General features: G+C 43.4%; 1 long non-coding RNA gene across 1 annotated transcript in view; it reads left to right on the top strand.

Annotated features, from left to right (window-relative positions):
* The first annotated feature begins 234 nt into the window (after positions 1-234).
* The window catches only part of LOC108310935, a 14,987-nt gene continuing 6,513 nt past the window's right edge, over positions 235-8,708 (top strand). The window contains exons 1-2 of the long non-coding RNA XR_001827984.1: positions 235-262; positions 1,230-1,232. This is a non-coding gene — a long non-coding RNA (uncharacterized LOC108310935). The remainder of the gene's footprint in view (positions 263-1,229; positions 1,233-8,708) is intronic.

Below are 8,708 nucleotides of genomic sequence, written 5' to 3'. Positions count from 1 at the left end.
TTGATGCTTTGTTGTCATATTTTTGACCTTATGATCATAACATCATTCTTCTCAATTCAGTGAGAAAATAATAGATAATACTTATCAGCCTGGCATTGTTCTGAGTATTCCACATGTCTCTTATTTAATCCTCACAGTAATTCTAAGATAGGTGCCATTATTATTCCCATTTTACAGATGAGGAATGAAGTTAAGTAACTGATCCTGTGATGGGTAATTTTATGTGTCAACTTGACTGTGCAAAGGAATACTCAGATTTCAGGTAAAACTTTATTTCTGGGTGTGTTTGAGAGGGTATCTCTGGAAGACATTAGTATTTGCACTGCTAGACTGAGTACAGATCACCCTCACCATTGTGGGCAGGCATCCTCCAATCTGTTGAAGGCCCCAATAGAAATAGAAAAGGGAGATGAAACCAGGTACGGTGGCTCACACATGTAATATTAGCACTTTGGGAGGCTGAGGCGGGTAGATCACGAGGTCAGGAGATCGAGACCATCCTGGCTAATATGGTGAAACCTCATCTCCACTAAAAATACAAAAAAAATTAGCCGGGCATGGTGACATGTGCTTGTAGTCCCAGCTACTTGGGAGGCTGAGGCAGGAGAATCGCTTGAACCCAGGAGGCTGATGTTTCAGTGAGCCGAGATCGCCTCACTGCATTTCAGCCTGGGTGACACAGTGGAAAAAAAAAAAAGGCAGAGGAAGGGGGAAATTTACTCTCTGCCTGAGCTGGGACAGCCATCTTGCCATCTTCTCCTGCTCTTAGACATCCTGGTTTTCGGGCCTTTGGGCGTGGACACTGTGAGTTTCACCATTGGCTCCCCTGGTGCTCAGGCCTTTGGGCTTGGAATTACACTACTGGCATTTCTGGTTCTCCAGATTGCAGACAGCAGATCCTGGGACTTCTCTATCTCCATCATCCTGTGAGCCATTCCCTCATAATAAATCTCTTTCTATAAATCTACATATATCCTATTGATTCTGCTTCTCTGGAGAACCCTGACTACTTCAGGCCCCGTAATAATATCTCTACATCCCAGGGCATAATCATTGTCATCAAATGGTATTTGTACATCTATGGTACTGTGCTACCTTACATTCCATTATTACTTATAAATATTTTAAATTATGAGTCTTTTGTGAATACAGACTAAATCTCAAAAAGCCTTAACGTTGGCCAGGTGCAGTGGCTCGCACCTGTAATGCCACATTTTGGGAGGCCAAAGTGGGTAGGATTTCTTGAGCTCAGGAGTTCGAGACCAGCCTGGGCAACATAGTGAAACATTGTCTCTACTAAAAATTAAAAAAGAAAATCAGCCAGATGTGGTAGTTCATGCCTGTAGTTCCAGCTACTCAAGACACTGAGGTGGGACTATTTGCTTGAGCCTGAGAGATTGAGGCTGCAGTGAGCCGTGATCATGCCACTGCACTGCAGCCTGGGCAACAGAGTAAGACCCTGTTTCACACGCACACAAAAGCCTTAAGGTTAATTTGTGTTTAATATGGCACATAATATTTTATAAAAATTCTCAGCATTTATATGCCACTGTAGCATTCACAAAGTGCTTTTATAGGCAATATCTCTCTTAATTTTAGTGTTCTGTTGACACTCAACCTATTCTGAGAATCATACTGGTCATCTTAAGCGAAGAGAAATCTCTTGTCCTTCCTTTTATTTTTTAATTTCTCCCAATTCCCACCTTCCCCACATCTATTGCTTTAGAATATTCAAATAATTTCATATCACTTACTCCATGTAATCCTTAAACCAGTCATCTGAGGTAAATGTTTATTTTTTCCATTTGCTACTGAAGAAGTTAAGACTTAGAGAAATGATGTGACCATTGGTGGGATGAAGCAGAAGGATAAGTCAGAAAGATTGAAGGTGTGGGATGGACTCAACCTACTGCCGCTAGCTTTGAAGATAAAGGGGCCACAAATCAGATAATATGGCTTCTAGAAGCTAAGAACAACCTCTGAATTCTGCCAACCACCAGATGAACCTAGAAGCATATTCTCTCCTAGAACCTCTAGAAAGGAATCCACCCCTGCTGACAGCTTGATTTCAGCACTCTAAGACTCTTACCAGAAGATCATCTAAGCAACGTTGTGCCTGGACTCCTGATCCATGGACATTGTAAGATAATAAATTTATTGTTTTAAGCCACTAAGTTAGTGGTATTTGTGACAGTGGAAATAGAAAGAGTGTAACCACAAAGCTGTTCAGTGGTGATGCAGGTGATGGCTGATTCCACACTGTTTCCACTGGCTGCCTGGGACAGCATCCTGTGCTGTGGTCTTCTAAGGGAGGCAGGGGCATCAACTCCAAGGTTGCACCAGATGATCCGTCGAGATAAAAAAATATATATGTAATCTCAACTTTTAAACTTATAGTTCTTTTAAAGTTTTGGGATGTAATTAATGTGTTAGCACAGTAGAATATTATGTAATTTGCACATAGCATGTTTTCCATTTTTCCATTTTTTTTTTTTTTTACTAATAGGATTGCATGATCAAAGTCATGATCAAATGACTGACTGTTCACAGTGACCTAGAGGAGAGCAGAGCATGGAGTCGGCATGCTAGAGTGGAAAGCTCACTGTGTTTGGAGTTGGAACCACAGATTTTTTTTCCATCTGTGATGATAATTGGTATGGTGGCTTTGGCTAAGCCACTTGATATCTTTGGCTTGAATTTCCTTATGGAGCTTGAGGTAGGCATCATGTATGTTCCCTGAGCTTTCCTTGAGAATGTGGAGATGCCACATGGACCTCTAAATCATTAACTACCATCTCTGAACCATATCTCTGTTCTGAACCTCTGTTCACGTCTTTGCTATTCCCCCAGCATCCTAACTTGGAAACCTCACACCCGTATCCAAACAGTTGCCAAGCTCTGTTGGGTCTACCTCTATCAAGTCAGTAGAATTGATGTTGCTCTCTGTTTTCCTATGGCTGAGGATTTAGTTCAGGTCATCGTGGGCAGGCTTGGATGATAGGTATAGCTTTTTAACTCCTCTCCGTAACTCTCACCTCCACACTGCTGCTGGTTATCTGTCCAAAACATAAGCTGAAATATTTTTTCTAATGAAAACTCCCTTTACCTTTACACCACTTTTAGCAAGGCCCTGTGGAACCTTACCCTTTTCATCATTACATTCTGTCTAAGGAACAAGATGTGCACTTGGTGGCGGTGATCTTGTGTTACCTCTGGAGTACACGAGTGTGTTGGTGGTGGTGCACTAACGCCTGGGTAAGGCAGCCCCCAGCACTGAGGTTACTCAGAACAACTGGTCAGAGATTGAAGGGGACTAGAATATCACTCCCTGGGACCATTAATTTCTGCTTCCTTTCCACTTTTCACCTCTTTTTTTTTTTTTTTGAGATGGAGTTTCGCTCTGGTTACCCAGGCTGGAGCGCAATGGCACGATCTCAGCTCACCGCAACCTCCGCCTCCTGGGTTCAGGCAATTCTCCTGCCTCAGCCTCCTGAGTAGCTGGGATTACAGGCACACACCACCATGCCCAGCTAATTTTTTGTAGTTTTAGTAGAGACGGGGTTTCACCATGTTGACCAGGATGGTCTCGATCTCTTGACCTCGTGATCCACCTGCCTCGGCCTCCCAAAGTGCTGGGATTACAGGCGTGAGCCACCGTGCCTGGCCCACTTTTCACCTCTTAAACATTCCATTTTTATCAGCACTTCCACCAAGGCGTACACAGGAGGAAAGAAAGCAAAGCCTTGAGGATTTGCAGTAATCCACAGAAGGACTCTGGAGAAATTCTCTCTGTGAAGTTACTGGGAGATACCATGGATATAAGCTTTGGTTTCCAACTACATGATTTATAGGCCTGTTATCCATTAGGTTATTAAGCTATCACATAGTGTATTTAAAAGGAGTGTCTTAATAGTTATCTTTGTGACTTCTGAAATACAGGAGCATAATCTATGTCACCATTTTATTTACCACCCAAAAGTGTATTTAAATGTTAATTTATTTTCATTTAATATGTAGGATCCAATCAGCTATTCCCTTTTTCATTTCTTCCCATTCTTTAGGAAAAACCTTTATTCATTAAATTAAAAAAAAAACATTTCTATAACCCTTATCGAGTATCAGGCATTGTTCTAAGAACTTTGCAAATTTTAACTCATCTACCTCTGTGAGGTAGCTACTATTATAATTAGCCCCATTTTGCAGATGAGAAAACCAAGGCACCGGAAAGTGAAGTAACTTGTCCACACAGCTGGTTTGTCTTTCAGGTCAGATCTTATGTTACAGACCTGATCTCATTGCTCTCTGTTGGTCTCTCTCTTTCTGGTCTTCTTTGCGTCTCATGACCTTGTATAAGTATGCTGGGTCTAGCATATAGTCTTCTCTGTTCTTCACTTGTTTGTTCCCAATGGGAACAGTATTATGTTATGAATATATTTCCGAGTGGCAGAATTCTAATAGCCACAATTTCCTTAACAGTGGGAACTGATACATTTTAATGCAAAGGCCTATTTTCCTCCCCTTCCTCTGTGCTTCCCGGGGTGTCTTCCCCATCTCTGTTGGGAGAACCACCACCCATCCTTGCGTTCAGGCTACTCTGTCTCTCTTGGGAAGATACCGCTCATCCCCGTTTTAAGGCCTACTAGCTTGGAATTTTTCCTGACTCCTCTCTTGCTCCCGTAATTCACATCTCTTCTCTGCAGATCCCGTCAGTTCTACCTTCCTAGCCTGCCCTGATTCAAACAATTTCTCTTCTCCTTTTCTAATCCCAGGCAGGTCCATACCACAATTGCTTCTTGCCTGGACCACTACAAGAGCCTCCTTTTGGTCTCTTCCTCTCTCGCTCCTTCCAGTATGTTCTCCGCAGGCAACCAGAGCGATCATGCCATTGCTCTTACTCACCTCCGGCAGCTTTCTGTCACCTTCAGGACACAGCCTGGGGTCTCACTGTGGTCTCTAAGGCCTCTCATAGCCAGGTCCATGGCTGCCTCCCCCTCATAGCCAGGTCCATGGCTGCCTCCCCATTGCCGGTCCTTCATCCCTCCCCTGCCTGCTGTCTCATGTCCACTGGCCTCCTCCCTCCTGCTACAGCCTCACTCCCAGCCACCTCCCACCTCAGAGACTCCCTGTTCACCTGTTCTCCTGCAGCCTGGAATACTCTTCTCCCAGAACTGCCCATGGCTGCTCCTCCTTATTCTTCAAGTCTCTGCTAGCTTCTAACACTGTTTGTTTTCCTTCAAGGCACCTGACTTTTTTGCTAGACATTTATTTGGTTTTCTGTTGTCTGTCTAGACTATAAGCTCCATGACATCAGGAATTCAGCACCTAAAAAAAACAGCTGCACATATTAAGGCTTTGTTAAATATTTGGAATCAATGAATGAATGCATTTTTTTTTTTTTGAGACTAAGTCTTACTCTTGTCCCCCAGGCTGGAGTTCAATGGTGCTATCTCAGCTCACTGCAACCTCTGCCTCCTGGGTTCAAGAGATTCTCCTGCCTCAGCCTCCTGAGTAGCTGAGATTATAGGCACCTGCTACCATGCCTGGCTAATTTTTGTATTTTTAGTAGAGACAGAGTTTCACCATGTTGGCCAGGTAGGTCTCAAACTCCTGACCTCAGGTGATCCACCTACCTTGGCTTCCCAAAGTGCTAGGATTACAGGCATGAGCCACGGCACCTGGCCGATTGAATGCATTTTTTAAGAATTAAAAATGAATATGGGAGAAGGCAGTTGATATTTCCAAAAAAACTTCTGGTGAGAGAAGCAAGGGAGCTGGAAGGCAGTATCTAGGAGTGAGACCCTTCCCTGGGTAGCAAAAGGAAATTTACCTCCCTCAGGAAACAAAGCAAGCCTGAGTTGAGGGAGCCTTCCCTGCCTTGTTCTGTCTTACCCAGTTCCGTCTTACCCACCTCTTGCCTGCCTGTGGGACTCCTAGTCTATGGGTTGGAGGCTTAGGGGAAAGAACCTGATTGGCCATCACTGAGCAGAGCAGCGCTGCTTTTTTGCAGTTCCACTCTGCAAAGGGTCTCACCAGGAAAGGGCTTACAGGACCTTGGTGCATGGGATGAATTTCCCTCCCTGGGATGGGTTAGCAGGCACTGAGAGCCTATTTGTCACTTGGAACCAAAGTCTTTTCAGAGAAACTTAATACTTTGGTTGAATAGCAGAGCCTTTCTCAGGGAAACTCTCCAAGGAGTTTCTGCTAGGCCTCCCAGGGTAGAGCAGTGATTTGTAGCAGTTTTTGGCCTCTTTATATTCTAGTTTCATCTCCTCATTGATTTTGCCATTTGCGGCTTATAATGGAACTGAGGATAGCAGGTGCAGACAGAGAAGTTACTAGACTCTCCTCCTGTCTTGAGGCTGACGCACTCCTGGGTAATCAGAAAAATGGGTATTTGCTTCCCTCACTCTTCTCCGGGTTTCACCAAGTTGGGGTCACCTGGAAGATGGACATCAATTCTGTGGATTGTTTCATATTGTACAATGAGAAAACAGATGAAAGGATTAGGACCACCTCCAAGCATAAAATCTTGAAAGAGAATATGTTATAGATTGTGGCAATTTACACCTTGTAGGAGTTTCAGGAACACACTGCTAATACAGGAGGAAGAATATATTTTGTTAAGACATGTTCCCTTCACCCAGGTCTTAGGGGGCAATGAAATGTTTACTGTAGCTTGATTATGATGCTGGTGTCATTAGGAATGCCAGTAGGTATTTGCTTTAAGAAAACCCAAGGTAAATATGATAGCATCTCCTGCATATAGAGGTCAGTCTGGAAGATTTCAGCTTTGATCGGAAACACAAAGTGAAAAAGGCCTTGGAGACACAAAGCATTGTCCCTGCATTAAAGCCAAGCTCCTTAGCTCTTCCTAGGATCTTCACTGATTCCCATTTAGTATTCTATTTTCAGCCTTTCCAGTTGTCTTGTTTCCCAGCCCAGAGAAGCTAAGAAGCAGCAAACTGGAAGAGGGCAGAGGAGGTTGCAAGTCGGAATCGCTCTGATGGAAGAGAGAAATGACAGCTGACAGCCTGACAGCTAGGGAGGTGACAGTAAAGCTTTCACCAGAAATGAAGGGCTGCTGCCACTAGCTTGGAATTGTCGGATTTGTCTGCAAGGCCAGGACAGACTCAGTGGGGACTGTCTGCCGATGCGACACACAGAAAGGGACAGTAGAGGCTGTGGCTTAAACTGGGAGGATGTTAATCTCTAAAAGTTGTTTATGAATTTGCCACGTTAAAGAACTCTGCCTGGGGAAGAAGCCAGGATAGGGAAACTGGGTAAATATTGTTTGACTTAAACTGGATGCTGGAAGACCAAAAGATATGGTTTCCAATGTAGGTGGGCATGAATGCTAGTAAGTAGATCAAGGTGATTATGGGTGGCTGGGTTGTTTAGAAACTAAATTAGGAGGGTTTGGGGCTTGCACAGTGGCTCATGCCTGTATGCCTGTCATCCCAGCACTTTGGGAGGCTAAGACAGGAGAATCACTTGAGTCCAGGAGTTCAAGACCAGTCTGGGCAACATAGAGAGACCCTGTCCCTACAGTTATAAAAAAAAGAGTTTGGGTTTTTGTGGCAGGGTTTTTTTTTTATATAGCTATTAAAAAAATTTTGGCATAGACTAGTACTTTCAACATGGAGAATATACCCTCTAGGAAGAGCACATGATAATCTTAGGTAAGTGATATGTATAGTGTTTAGTGCCTTTTTATACAAATGTAGAAAAAAAATTAAGCTTTAGTTAAATAAAAATTGACAGTAGCATTTGCATGAAACTTATAAATAAATATACATATATTTGGGGGTGTGCTCAACTGAAGTACTAAATAAACAGTGTTTGGAAATGACTGGCCTATAGGATAATATAGCCTGATCCAATAACCTGCATGAATTCTTTCAATTTTCTTCTTCCAACTTTATGTGCAAATGTATCTGTATCTATAACCTTGTTTTCCCCCTTCATTCCTTTTCTCTGGAAAAGATGTGTTTTAATGGAAGGGGTGGCCTGTTGCCCTCCTTCTGAGGGTGGTTCCTCCCCTTGCATTCAGGGTCCCAGCCCCACCAGTTTAATTTTGAAGCCTTACTTCTTAAATCTGTTCTCTCTCCCTCACTTGCATGTTAACCGCTTTTTGGCTCAACGTATGAATAGTTTCACAACTCTTGCATCTTAAGAAACACTCTCCAACTCTCATGCTGAATCTCTTGTCCTTTTCTCCCACAACACCCTGCCAAGTTTTTGCAAGTGGAGCCCGAGCTCCCTGTCTACACTCTCTCCCTTCCTTTCACTTCTCTTTCCTGCAAACCGAGCTCTGCCTTCTAAGGTCCCTTCCTGTGTGGCATCTGCAGGCAGTCCCCACTGAGTCTGTCCTGGTCTTGCAGACGAACCCCACAATTCCAAGCTAGTGGCAGCAGCTCTGTATTTTTGGTGAAAGCTTTGCTGTCACCTACCTAGCTGTCAGCCTGTCAGCTGTCATTTCTCTCTTCCATCGGAAGATTTCCAAACACTCAGATTTGCATGGAAGCTGCCCTGACTTTAGTGCTCTGGCTCTAATGACCAACAATCACCTAATGCCAAATCTGGAGCACACTTTCTACTGTTCCTTTTAGTCAACCTCTCTTTGGTGTCTTGACCATTCCTTTTTTTTTTTTTTTTTTTTTTTTTTTTTTTTTTTCTACCTTATTTGAAGAGGTAGAAGCAAATTTAAC

The sequence above is a fragment of the Cebus imitator genome, unplaced genomic scaffold (assembly GCF_001604975.1).
Source record: "Cebus imitator isolate Cc_AM_T3 unplaced genomic scaffold, Cebus_imitator-1.0 Scaffold109, whole genome shotgun sequence".
NCBI lineage: Eukaryota > Metazoa > Chordata > Mammalia > Primates > Cebidae > Cebus > Cebus imitator.
Note: the sequence above shows the minus strand (reverse complement) of the source record. Positions and strands in the feature narration are given on the sequence as shown.